This window comes from Spinacia oleracea, chromosome 1 (assembly GCF_020520425.1).
Source record: "Spinacia oleracea cultivar Varoflay chromosome 1, BTI_SOV_V1, whole genome shotgun sequence".
In the NCBI taxonomy this organism is placed as follows: Eukaryota; Viridiplantae; Streptophyta; class Magnoliopsida; order Caryophyllales; family Amaranthaceae; genus Spinacia; species Spinacia oleracea.
In genome coordinates this window covers 5922351-5936572 of record NC_079487.1, presented here as the reverse complement: position 1 = coordinate 5936572, position 14222 = coordinate 5922351, and positions in this window count along the sequence as shown.

The window sequence follows — 14222 nt, the reverse complement described above, 5'->3', positions numbered from 1 at the left end:
GCTCGCATGACAGTAGCTTCATGAACGATGACAGTAAATTCTTTAGAAATGACAGTATACGGCTGTTGTTGTTGTTGTCAAGGCTCATATATGTAGCTGCTGCTGTAAGGCTGCAATGTTGTTGAGCTGCTGTAGGCTGTTCGTTGCAGTGGCCTTGGTTGTTCGTTGCCGTGTTCTTGTTACTGATCTACCACTGATCAGCAAGCAGAAAAAGAACACTGCCACAGCAGAGCCAACAACAGCAGCAAAGCCATGGCAGAGCCACAACACAACCACAACAGTTAGCAGTTGTTGTTGTTGTTGCTGCATGTTGTTGCAGCTATTGTGCTGCTGTTGCTGCATGCAGTTGTTGTTGTGCTGCTGTTGCTTGATGCTGTGGCAATTAGCAGGCCCCAAATCCTAGAGCTATAGAAGAAAAATAGAATAAAATGGGAGAATATACTGAAACTAAGCCTAGACTAGATAAACTAAAATAAGGGCAAGCAAGATTTAGCTCCCAACTATAAAATAATGAACCAAACTAGGTATAATAAATGCTTTACATGTGTACTATACTAATATTAGGTTTTCAATCCTCATTATCATCTACTTTGGACAATTTATGCACATTTAAGGCTCGTTTGATTGTTGTATGTCGTATTTTCACTTAAATGGTTCTTTTAGCTCCCAACTATAAACTAATGAACCAAACTAGGTATAATAAATGCTTTACACGTTTAATATACTTAGTATTAGGTTTTCAATCCTCATTATCATCTACTTTGGTCAATTTATGCACATATAAGGCTCGTTTGATCGTTATATGTCATATTTTGACTTAAATGGTCGTTTTCGCTCCTAACTCTCGACCAATGAACCAAAATAGGTACTATAAAACCTTTGCATGTTTAACATACTTATTACTAGGTTTCCAATACTCATCTCATCTACTTTAATCAAATTATGCACATTTAAGGCTCGTTTGATCGTTTTATGTCATATTTTGACTTAAATGGTCGTTTTCGCTCTCAACTCTGAACTAATTAACCAAAATAGGTACTATAAAACCTTTGCATGTTTAACATACTTATTATTAGATTTCCAATACTCATCTCATCTACTTTGATCAAGTTATGCACATTTAAGGCTTGTTTGATCGTTTTATGTCATATTTTGACTAAAATATCTATTTTCGCTCCCAACTCATCTAATGAACCAAAATAGTTATTATTAACACTTTACATGTATAATATACTTAGTATTACGTTTCCAATCCTCATTCTCATCTAATTTGGTCAATTTATGCACATTTAAAGCTCATTTGATCGTTATATGTCATATTTTGACTAAATAGCTATTTTCGCTCCCATCTCTCGACTAATGAACCAAAATAGTTATTCTAAATTCTTTACATGTTTAATATACTTAGTATTAAGTTGCCAATCCTCATTATCATCTACTTTGGTCAATTTATGCACATTTAAAGCTCGTTTGATCGTTATATGTCATATTTTGACTAAATAGCCATTTTCGCTCCCAACTCTCAACTAATGAACCAAAATAGTTATTCTAAACCCTTTACGTGTTTAATATACTTAGTATTAGGTTTCCAATCCTCATTCTCATCTACTTTGGTCAATTTATGCACATTTAAAGCTCGTTTGATCGTTATATGTCATATTTTGACTAAATAGCCATTTTCGCTCCCAACTCTCAACTAATGAACCAAAATAGTTACTCTAAACCCTTTACATGTTTAATATGATTAGTTTAAGGTTTATAAGACTCATTCCAAGATATTTATGCACATCTAAAGCTCGTTTTGGTCGTTATAGGTCATATGTAGCCTAAAATGCCATTTTTGCTCCCAACTTTAACAAAACGAACCCAATGAATCAAAATTGGAATTCTTAACCCTTTAGATATTTAATATACTCCCTCCGTCCCAGAATAGTTGTTACACTCTCCTGGGCACACAGTTTAATGCGATAAGTAGTAGTGTGGTTATCAATTGTTATTTTATTGAAAAAGTAGATGTGATAGGAGTTAGTGGTTTATTTTTTTAATTGAATGAGAGAGGGTGTGGGGACAAAAAAATATTTAGTGGAAAGAGAGAGACAATATTATAATTGTGGGGTCATTCCTAATTTAGAAGTGTAACAACTAATCTGGGACGGACGAAAAAGGAAAGTGTAACAACTAATCTGGGACGGAGGGAGTACTTAGTATTAGGTTGTCAGTACTCATTCTCATCTACATTGGTCAAGTTATTCATATTTAAGGCTCATTTGATCTCTATAAGACATATTTGTTAGGTTATGATACATATGCTATTACATAAATCATGCGGAAACAACCATTAACCCAGGAATACATATTATTTACACATAATCATATAGCATAATTTAGATGCATACTCTTTGTTGCGTGCCCTCCCTAGCTGCGCCCGAACCGAGCAAGAACAAGTCTTTAGGACTCCAAGTGTCGTCCCTCCGTAGATAGTCCACAGCACGTCCGGATCCGCCTTAAGATTGACCAACTAGAATCGCCCTTAAGGTACTAGAATTTTCGGCACTTTTGAGCAAGATGTGTGACTGAATTTTTCTCTCAAAAACTCACTTTGAATACTTTAAAAAACTCGTTATAAATTGTGAACCCAGGCCACATATTTATAGGGGTATGGAAAGAGAATTGGAATCCTATTAGGATACGAATTAATTAAACTTAGAATCCTACAAGAACTCTAATTAATTAATTTATCAAATAGAATTAGGAATTTAATCATTAACCGAACTCTGCACGTTTTAGGAATCGTGCATGAACACAAACTCACACACACACACACGGCAGCCTCGATGGGCCGCCCATGCGCGTGCGTGCGAGCAGCAGCCCACGCAGCGAGGCCCACGCAGCCGCGGCCTTGGCGCGCGCTGGGCCTGCCTTGCGGTAGGCCTGGGCGCTGCCTTGGCTGGGCTTGTGGCGCGCGTTTGGCTTGCTGGGCGATGGCCTGGATTCGAGCTGGGCCCTCGTCCGGCAGGCCTCGTCCGATGCTTATTCGTACGATACGCTCCCGATTAAATTTCCGATTCCGGAATTCATTTCCGATACGAACAATATTTAACATTTCCGATTCCGGAATTAATTTCCGTTTCGAACAAATATTTAATATTTCCGTTTCCGGAATTATTTTCCGATTCCGATAATATTTCCGATTCTGACAATATTTTCGTTTCCGGCAATATTTCCGATTCTGGCAATATTTCCATTTCCGATAATATTTTCCGATACGTACCATGTTTCCGTTTCCGGCAACATCTACGACTTGGATAATATTTATATTTCCGATACGATCCATATTTCCGTTTCCGGCAATATCATCGTTTCCGGAGTATTCATTTCTTGCTTGTGACGATCTCAGCTCCCACTGAAACCAAGATCCGTCGATTCCGAATACCCATAGATAGATAGAGTATTTAATGCCATTAAATAGTTGATCTGTTTACGTACTATTTGTGTGACCCTACGAGTTCAGTCAAGAGTAGGCTGTGGATTAATATCATTAATTCCACTTGAACTGAAGCGGCCTCTAGCTAGGCATTCAGCTCACTTGATCTCACTGAATTATTAACTTGTTAATTAATACTGAACCGCATTTATTAGACTTATCATAGAATGCATACTTGGACCAAGGGCATTATTTCCTTCAGTCTCCCACTTGTCCTTAGGGACAAGTGTGCATTTCCTAATTCCTTTGTCGCTCGATGCTTGCTCTTGAACATAAGGTAAGAGTTGTCATCCTTATTATGTCCAGAGGTGTTCCTCGGTTTCAGAGTTCAACTGATCAAATAAACAGATAATCATAGCCTATGATTCATCCGAGCACGGCCATGCATTTCACAGTTTCTAGCTCTCCGAGTGGCCTTGTACAACTTTTAAGCATCTCATCCCGATTTATGGGAGGACAATCCCAATCTTGCGATCTTGAGATTAGACTTCGTTTGATAGGTGATTACCTGAGCGTTGCCTTTATAGCCTCCTTTTACGGTGCGACGGTTGGTCAACGTCAAAGCAACCAGTTCTCAAACAAGTAATATCAAATCACTCAGGTATTGAGGATTTAGTGTCTAATAATTTAATGAAATTTACTTATGACAGATTTTCATCTCTTACAGTAAAGTTTCATAGGTCTTGTCCGATACTAATCTTCCCAAAGTAAGTATCTATGCAAATTATTATGACATTGCCATGTCCACATAGTTCAAGAAACAGAACTACTAGTCATCTTGCATTCTAATCGTCTAACGTTTTCTATGCGTCCAATTTTATAGAAAACTTCGACTAGGGACCATTTTCAACCTTTGACATTCAAGTTCACTTGATAGACATTTCTTAGTCACAGGACTGGTCCTGACAGTCTATCTTGAATATATCGTCAAGTTGAAGGGACTCATCATTTAATAAACCACAAATTAAATGGAAAAATGAATTCTTTTCATTTATTGTGAATGATTAACCAATAATGTTTTACAAAGATTTAAACTCTAAAACTTTAAAACATTAAACAGAGACATCAAAGCCATTCTCCAATATGCTTGATTCCCATAGCTGCAGTGTGCGAGTTGTGCTTCGCTTGCGGCAGAGGTTTAGTTAATGGATCTGATATGTTGTCATCAGTTCCAATCTTGCTTATCTCGACTTCTTTTCTTTCAACGAACTCTCGTAGAAGGTGAAATCTACGAAGTACATGCTTGACTCTCTGGTGGTGTCTAGGCTCTTTTGCCTGTGCAATAGCTCCGTTATTGTCACAATACAGGGCTATTGGTCCTTTAATGGAGGGGACTACACCAAGTTCACCTATGAACTTCCTTAGCCATATAGCTTCCTTTGCTGCTTCATGTGCAGCAATGTACTCCGCTTCAGTTGTAGAATCCGCAATGGTGCTTTGCTTAGCACTTTTCCAGCTTACTGCTCCTCCGTTGAGGCAGAAGACAAACCCAGACTGTGATCTGAAATCATCTTTGTCGGTTTGGAAACTTGCGTCCGTATAGCCTTTAACAATTAATTCATCATCTCCACCATAGACTAGGAAGTCATCTTTGTGCCTTTTCAGGTACTTCAGAATGTTCTTGGCAGCAGTCCAATGCGCCTCTCCTGGGTCTGACTGGTATCTGCTCGTAGCACTAAGTGCGTACGCAACATCCGGGCGTGTACATATCATATCATACATTATTGAACCAATCAATGATGCATATGGAATCCCATTCATTCGTCTACGCTCATCAAGTGTTTTTGGGCACTGAGTCTTGCTTAGAGTCATTCCATGAGACATGGGTAGGTAGCCTCGCTTGGAGTCCGCCATCTTGAACCTATCAAGCACCTTATTGATATAAGTGCTTTGACTAAGTCCAATCATCCTTTTAGATCTATCTCTGTAAATCTTGATGCCCAATATGTACTGTGCTTCTCCTAGATCCTTCATCGAAAAACATTTCCCAAGCCAAATCTTGACAGAAATCAACATAGGAATGTCATTTTCGATAAGTAATATGTCGTCGACATATAATACTAGGAAAGCAATTTTGCTCCCACTGACCTTCTTGTATACACAAGATTCGTCTGCGTTCTTGATGAAACCAAAGTCACTGACTGCTTCATCAAAACGTATATTCCAGCTCCTGGATGCCTGCTTCAATCCGTAGATTGACTTCTTTAGCTTGCATACCTTTTTAGCATTCTTTGGATCCTCAAAACCTTCAGGCTGTGTCATAAACACAGTTTCTGTTAAAACGCCGTTTAAGAAAGCAGTTTTGACATCCATCTGCCATATTTCGTAATCGTAATATGCAGCGATTGCTAACATTATCCGAATAGACTTTAGCATTGCAACTGGTGAAAAGGTTTCATCGTAGTCCACACCGTGGACTTGCCTGTAACCTTTTGCAACCAATCTAGCTTTGAAAACTTCAAGTTTCCCATCCTTGTCCTTTTTCAGTTTGAAAACCCATTTGCTTCCAATGGCTTGATAGCCATCTGGCAAATCGACCAAATCCCATACTTGGTTTTCAGACATGGAGTCTAATTCAGATTGCATGGCTTCTTGCCATTGCTTGGAGCTAGGGCTCGTCATAGCTTGTTTGTAAGTCGCAGGTTCATCACTTTCAAGTAACAGAACGTCATAGCTCTCGTTCGTCAAAATACCTAAGTACCTTTCCGGTTGAGATCTATATCTTTGCGATCTACGCGGGGTAACATTTCTAGATTGACCATGATTCTCACCAGATTCTTCTAAAGATCTCTGAGTTTCATCCTGAATGTCATCTTGAGCATTCTCTAGAGTTTGTTGTTCGACTCGAATTTCTTCGAGGTCTACTTTTCTCCCACTTGTCATTTTGGAAATGTGATCTTTCTCCAAAAAGACACCATCTCGAGCAACAAACACCTTGTTCTCAGATGTATTGTAGAAGTAATACCCCTTTGTTTCCTTTGGATAGCCCACAAGGATACATTTGTCAGATTTTGGATGAAGTTTGTCTGAAATTAATCGTTTGACGTATACTTCACATCCCCAAATCTTAAGAAAAGACACATTTGGAGGCTTTCCAAACCATAATTCGTATGGAGTCTTTTCGACAGCTTTAGACGGAGCTCTATTTATAGTGAGTGCAGCTGTATTTAGTGCATGTCCCCAAAATTCTAATGGAAGTTCGGCCTGACCCATCATTGACCTGACCATGTCTAGCAAGGTTCTGTTCCTTCGTTCCGACACACCATTCCATTGTGGTGTTCCAGGAGGAGTCAATTCTGATAGAATTCCACATTCTTTCAGATGGTCATCAAATTCATAGCTCAGATATTCACCGCCTCTATCAGACCGCGGTGCCTTAATCTTCTTGCCTAATTGATTCTCTACTTCACTCTGAAATTCCTTGAATTTGTCAAAGGATTCAGACTTGTGCTTCATTAGGTAGACATAACCATACCTACTGAAGTCATCAGTGAAAGTGATAAAGTAGCTGAAACCACCTCTAGCATTTGTACTCATTGGTCCACATACATCTGTATGGATTAAACCCAATAGTTCATTTGCTCTTTCTCCAACTTTAGAGAAAGGTTGCTTTGTCATTTTGCCAAGTAAACATGATTCGCATTTACCATAATCCTCTAAGTCAAATGGTTCTAGAATTCCTTTCTTTTGAAGTCTTTCTAAGCGTTTCAAGTTTATATGGCCTAATCGATAATGCCACAGATAGGTGAGATCTGAATCATCCTTTTTGGCCTTTTTGGTATTTATGTTATATACTTGTTTGTCGTGATCTAATAAATAAAGTCCATTGACTAATCTAGCAGATCCATAAAACATCTCTTTAAAATAAAACGAACAACTATTGTCTTTTATTAAAAAGGAAAATCCCTTAGCATCTAAGCAAGAAACTGAAATGATGTTTTTAGTAAGACTTGGAACATGGAAACATTCTTCCAGTTCCAAAACTAGCCCGGAGGGCAACGACAAATAGTAAGTTCCTACAGCTAATGCAACAATCCGTGCTCCATTTCCCACTCGTAGGTCGACTTCACCCTTGCTTAACTTTCTACTTCTTCTTAGTCCCTGTGGATTGGAACATAAGTGTGAGCCACAACCTGTATCTAATACCCAAGAAGTTGAATTAGCAAGTATACAGTCTATAACGAAAATACCTGAAGATGGAACGACTGTTCCGTTCTTCTGATCTTCCTTTAGCTTTGGACATTCTCTTTTGTAATGGCCTATTCCATCACAATAAAGACAGCTTGATGTGGACTTGTCCTGCTTTGATTTAGCATTGCCCTTGGACTTTCCACCTTTCTTGAACGGTCTCTTTCTAGCCTTGAGTAAATCTTTGGCTTCACAGTCCAGTATTATTTCAGCCTTTCTGACAAGGTGAACAAATTCTGCAACTGTTTCTTCTCTTGGTTCACTTAGGTATAGTTGCTTGAAGCGACCAAACCCATTGTGTAGTGAATTGAGCAAGACAGAGACTGCCATCCTTTCGCTTATTGGTGTTCCTAGTAGACTTAGGCGATCAAAGTATGAACACATAAGATCCACATGGAACCTCAGTGGGACGCCTACCCTCTGTTTAGTGCGAAGGAGCTGAACATGTGTTTCTTGGACCTCCATCCTATAACACCTGTTGGGAGAACTAACCTTTAGACCAGACATTGATTCAATCAACTCATGGACGTTCAGGTCCCCGTCCTCCGTACTTCCACGACAGATATCCCTCAGATTCTTGATGAGCGTAAAAGGTTCATAGGCTACAAACCTTTTAGCCCAATCATCAGGGATATTGTTCAGCATGAGACTCATAACCTTTTTGAGATCCGCATCCCAGGCGTAAAATCTCTCAGGGGTCATGTCTCTGGCATAGTAGCTTGGCATGGGATGTGACAGTACATACTCAAGTCCATTGAGTTTGACTATTTCAACCAGCTTAGCTTCCCATTCAAGAAAATTTGTCAGGTTCAGCTTGACCATAAGCTCAGAACCCATGATGATGTTTTGATTGTTGTTTGCCATATTAAAACTACAATTGAAAAGAATAAACAAATAAATAACCATTCACAGTTTCTCTTAATAAACTTAAATTCTAGCATACATGCATAATTCAATGTTTATTAAGCTTTTTTATTCAAGTTATGTGTTCCGGCAGGTGTGAATAAAATGATTCCAAGATCCTAAAATCATTGAAGAACTAAGCACAGTTTGTCGACTTAATCCTAGAACATCTTAGGTAAGCAAAAGCCTTTTGCTAATAGTCTAGAAACTATTCTTGGTTGATAGGTACGTCTAAGAACTTATTAGGTAAACCTATCGATTTTGCCACGACATAAAAGGACTCCTTACTTATATCGTAGAGTTTCACCAAAACTAACATGTACTCACAATTGTTTGTGTACCTTGCCCCTTTAGGACCAATAAGTAACACCTCGCTGAGCGAAAACTATTACTAGATTGATGTAAAGGATATCCAAGCAAGTGTATATTTTGGCATGGCACCTTTTAACTCAATTTTTAAGTTTGGAACTTAAGGCTTTTACTATGTTGGTTAGATTTTAAGTGAACTAAAATCCTTAATCATGCAACATAATCAAGCTTTTGATCTCATGCATTTTAAGACATATTTAAAAGCAATAAATAACTTAAAACATGCATAAGATTAAATGTGATCTAGTATGGCCCGACTTCATCTTGAAGCTTTGACTTCAAAGTCCGTCTTGAAAATCTCCGTGGGAGACACCATTTTCTTCAAATAGGATAAGCTATAACTAATTACAACTATTTGATGGTTCGCAGACCATATTTGAATTGAAAAATAACTTTGGTACTTTAGACCAATTACATTCAAATTAATGGTACGCAGACCATATTTTCTATCCTATTTGGGCCATACTAGTCACTTCATAACCTGCAAAACAGTACATATACAATATATACCATTCACCCATTCATTATCATGAATGGCCCACATAGCTGGTTAGTAAAACACATTATGCATCACGTAAACATTTGCAGCAATTAATCAAGGGCACCAATAATCTACCAATTATTCAGTCCTTATTAATTCTAATCAAGTTGTTTTAACCTTAAGGATTTGTAGACCTAATCAAGAGTTTATGACTAAAAAGCGCTCCCACTTAAACCAATAAATTCATATGCTTTACTAATTTTAAACATAAAAATGTATTTCTAGTCTAACCGGAAACATACAAATTTAATAAAAATTTAAAGCTCATATAAATTTATAATTGAATCCAAAAAGATTAATTTAATTTCAGTCGTTATTTAAATTAATTCATGATTTTAATTTTAGTAAAATAATTAGAATAAATAAAATTTATTATAATTACAATATTCAAAATTAAAATCCAAGAAAATACTTTAAATTATTAATTTTAAAATTAATTAAAATTACGTGAACTGAAATTTTCAAATTAAACATTCAAAACGATCTAATCGTAACGCAAACACCCTACGCATTGCACGCCCATGGGCCGCACGCACACAGCCATTGCTGGCCATGTGCGCGCAGCCCATGCGCTCGTCGCATAGCTGCTGCATCTCCCATCGCAAGCCATCGCACGCTGTGGTGCTCGCTGCGCGCGCGCCAGCGCTCGTCGCACGCGAGCCATCGCTCGCAGTGCGCGCTCGCCAGCGCTCGCTGCGCGCGCTCCATAGCCCGCTGTGCGCGCGAGCCATTGCTCGTTGTGCGCGCGAGCCATCGCTCGTTGTGCGCGCGAGCCATCGCTCGCTGTGCGCGCGACATCGCTCGCTGTGCGCGCGACATCGCTCGCTGTGCGCGCGAGCAACGCTGGGCGCAGCGCTCGTGGCACGCGAGCTTGCGCTCGCTGCGCGCGAGGCCGCCGGCTCTTGCGCGAGGCAGTGCGCGTTGTGGCGCAGCTCGCTTGCTGCCCACACGCGACTGCCTTGGCTTGCCTTTCGCCCATGCCCATTTGTTCATAGCTCGTGGCCCACGACACAAGGCAGGGCTGCTGCCTTGTGCTCGTGCACCATGCCTTGCGCATTGCATTGGTGCCGCACGGGCGACGAGCTCCCTTGCTCGTCGTCGCATGCCCGCACTATACAACACCCCTTAAGGGTAACACGAAGCGTCCATTGCTTTGTGCGTGTAAGTTATATGAACGAATCGCATAAAAAATTTAAAATTTATATTTAAAATTAATGACAAATTAATAAATAATATTAATTTCATAATTTTAGGGCGAAAAAATCGAAAATTTATTATTCAATTGATTTCCGATTATCATGGATTCAAGTCTAGGTCATAAAAATTTAAAATTTATCATAAATTTACAATTTTTATGGTGGTTTTTAATCATAGGTTTCTAATTAAATTATAATTAATTATGAAAATCAAATTAATTCTAAATTATTCTAATTTTCAACAAATTAATCATAATTACAAATTAGATTGCATAATTAACAAGGCTAGGCATTCAAACTTGTTAAACATATACAGTAGGTCAATCAAAAATTCAAGATTTATCAACAAGAATCGCAAATATTTAATTTAACATCTTAAATTTACGAAATTTTGCATTCGAAAAACTAAAACCTTCCAAAAGTCATAGTTAGGCTTCGAATTTGAGAATTCTGGGTATGGCAGAAAAATATTAATTTTGTCAAAATTTTAGAATGCCTTTTACATGCGAAATTGACACAAAAATCACTCGATTTGGATGAGTAACGAAGAAACTGCCGAAAAACTGCGTACGTATAATTAAATAAACGCAATTTGCAATTAATTAACAATTACGAAAATTAATCACCCCTTTTAATTCTTGCAAATTTGTAATATTTAACCATGTTCATGCAAATTAGATTATGAAAATAATAAGGGGCTCGTGATACCACTGTTAGGTTATGATACATATGATATTACATAAATCATGCGGAAACAACCATTAACCCAGGAATACATATTATTTACACATAATCATATAGCATAATTTAGATGCATACTCTTTGTTGCGTGCCCTCCCTAGCTGCGCCCGAACCGAGCAAGAACAAGTCTTTAGGACTCCAAGTGTCGTCCCTCCGTAGATAGTCCACAGCACGTCCGGATCCGCCTTAAGATTGACCAACTAGAATCGCCTTTAAGGTACTAGAATTTTCGGCACTTTTGAGCAAGATGTGTGACTGAATTTTTCTCTCAAAAACTCACTTTGAATACTTTAAAAAACTCGTTATAAATTGTGAACCCAGGCCACATATTTATAGGGGTATGGAAAGAGAATTGGAATCCTATTAGGATACGAATTAATTAAACTTAGAATCCTACAAGAACTCTAATTAATTAATTTATCAAATAGAATTAGGAATTTAATCATTAACCGAACTCTGCACGTTTTAGGAATCGTGCATGAACAAAAACTCACACACACACACACGGCAGCCTCGATGGGCCGCCCATGCGCGTGCGTGCGAGCAGCAGCCCACGCAGCGAGGCCCACGCAGCCGCGGCCTTGGCGCGCGCTGGGCCTGCCTTGCGGTAGGCCTGGGCGCTGCCTTGGCTGGGCTTGTGGCGCGCGTTTGGCTTGCTGGGCGGTGGCCTGGCTTCGAGCTGGGCCCTCGTCCGGCAGGCCTCGTCCGGCAGGCCTCGTCCGATGCTTATTCGTACGATACGCTCCCGATTAAATTTCCGATTCCGGAATTCATTTCCGATACGAACAATATTTAACATTTCCGATTCCGGAATTAATTTCCGTTTCGAACAAATATTTAATATTTCCGTTTCCGGAATTATTTTCCGATTCCGATAATATTTCCGATTCTGACAATATTTTCGTTTCCGGCAATATTTCCGATTCTGGCAATATTTCCATTTCCGATAATATTTTCCGATACGTACCATGTTTCCGTTTCCGGCAACATCTACGACTTGGATAATATTTATATTTCCGATACGATCCATATTTCCGTTTCCGGCAATATCATCGTTTCCGGAGTATTCATTTCTTGCTTGTGACGATCTCAGCTCCCACTGAAACCAAGATCCGTCGATTCCGAATATCCATAGATAGAGTATCTAATGCCATTAGATACTTGATCCATTTACGTACTATTTGTGTGACCCTACGGGTTCAGTCAAGAGTAAGCTGTGGATTAATATCATTAATTCCACTTGAACTGAAGCGGCCTCTAGCTAGGCATTCAGCTCACTTGATCTCACTGAATTATTAACTTGTTAATTAATACTGAACCGCATTTATTAGACTTATCATAGAATGCATACTTGGACCAAGGGCATTATTTCCTTCAATATTTTGACTATAAAAGCTGTTTCATATTTAAGGCCAAAACAAATACATTTCCTTATCTAATTTATGTTCTCTTTAATCTAGTGCGCCCAACAAGAGCATGGGGTCGAGTGTGGCTATTACGTGATGAAATTCATGCATGACATATTCAAAAGTTGCAAGGAAATTGAAGATCTGGAAAAGTTACATAAAATAGTATATTATTAGGCTAGAAATTAGTTTAAAAAAACTATTCGCCTATAATTGGATGAACCGTCGAAAATGCCATATTGGGCCAAATATGGCCTATATCGTTCCAATTGAGCCTTATGTGTGCATAAAGAACTTGAAATGAATCTTAGCATCCTCTAACTAAGCATATGAAACATAAAAAAAAGTTTAGGAAGTGTCGTTAGGTTCATTTGTTGATATTTAGGATCGAAAATGCCATTTTGGACCAAATATGACCTATATCGTCCCAAATTAGCCTTATGTGTGCATAAAGAACTTGAAATGAATATTAGTAACCTCTAGCTAAGCTTATGGGACATAAAAAAGATTTAGAAAGTGTCCTTAGGTTCATTTGTTGATATTTGGGATCGAAAATGCCATTTTTGGCCAAATATGACCTATATCGAGCCAAATGAGCCTTAGATGTGCATAAAGAACTTGAAATGAATCTTATTAACCTCTAACTAATCATATGAATTATGAAAAACATTTAGAATATGGAAATAGGTTTGTTTGTTAGTAGTTGAGATCGAAAATGCCATTTTTCGCCATAAATGACCTATATCGACCCAAATGACACATAGGCGTGCATAACGAACTTCAAATGAGTCTTATAAACATATAACTAATTATAAATCATGAAAAAGGTTTAGAATTTAAATATAAGTTCGTTTGTTGGTAGTTGGGATCGAAAATGCCATTTTTGGCCATAAATGACCTATAATCGACCCAAATGAACCATATGCGTGCATAACGAACTTGAAATGAGTCTTATAATCATATAACTAATCATCTAAATCATGAAAAAGGTTTAGAATGTGGATATAAGTTCGTTTGTTCGTAGTTGGGATCGAAAATGCCATTTTTGGCCATAAATGACCTATATCGACCCAAATGACCAATAGGCGTGCATAACGAACTTGAAATGAGTCTTATAATCATTTGACTAATCATATAAATCATGAAAAAGGGCTAGAATGTGGAAAGAGGTTCGTTTGTTGGTAGTTGGGTTCAAAAAAGTCATTTTTGGCCATAAATGCTATATATCGACCCAAATGACCCATAGGCATGAATAACGAACTTGAAATGAGTCTTATAAACATATAACTAATCATATGAATCATGAAAAAGATTTAGAAAGTTTCCTTAGGTTCATTTGTTGATATTTGGGATCGAAAATGACATTTTTGGCCAAATACGATCTATATCGAGCC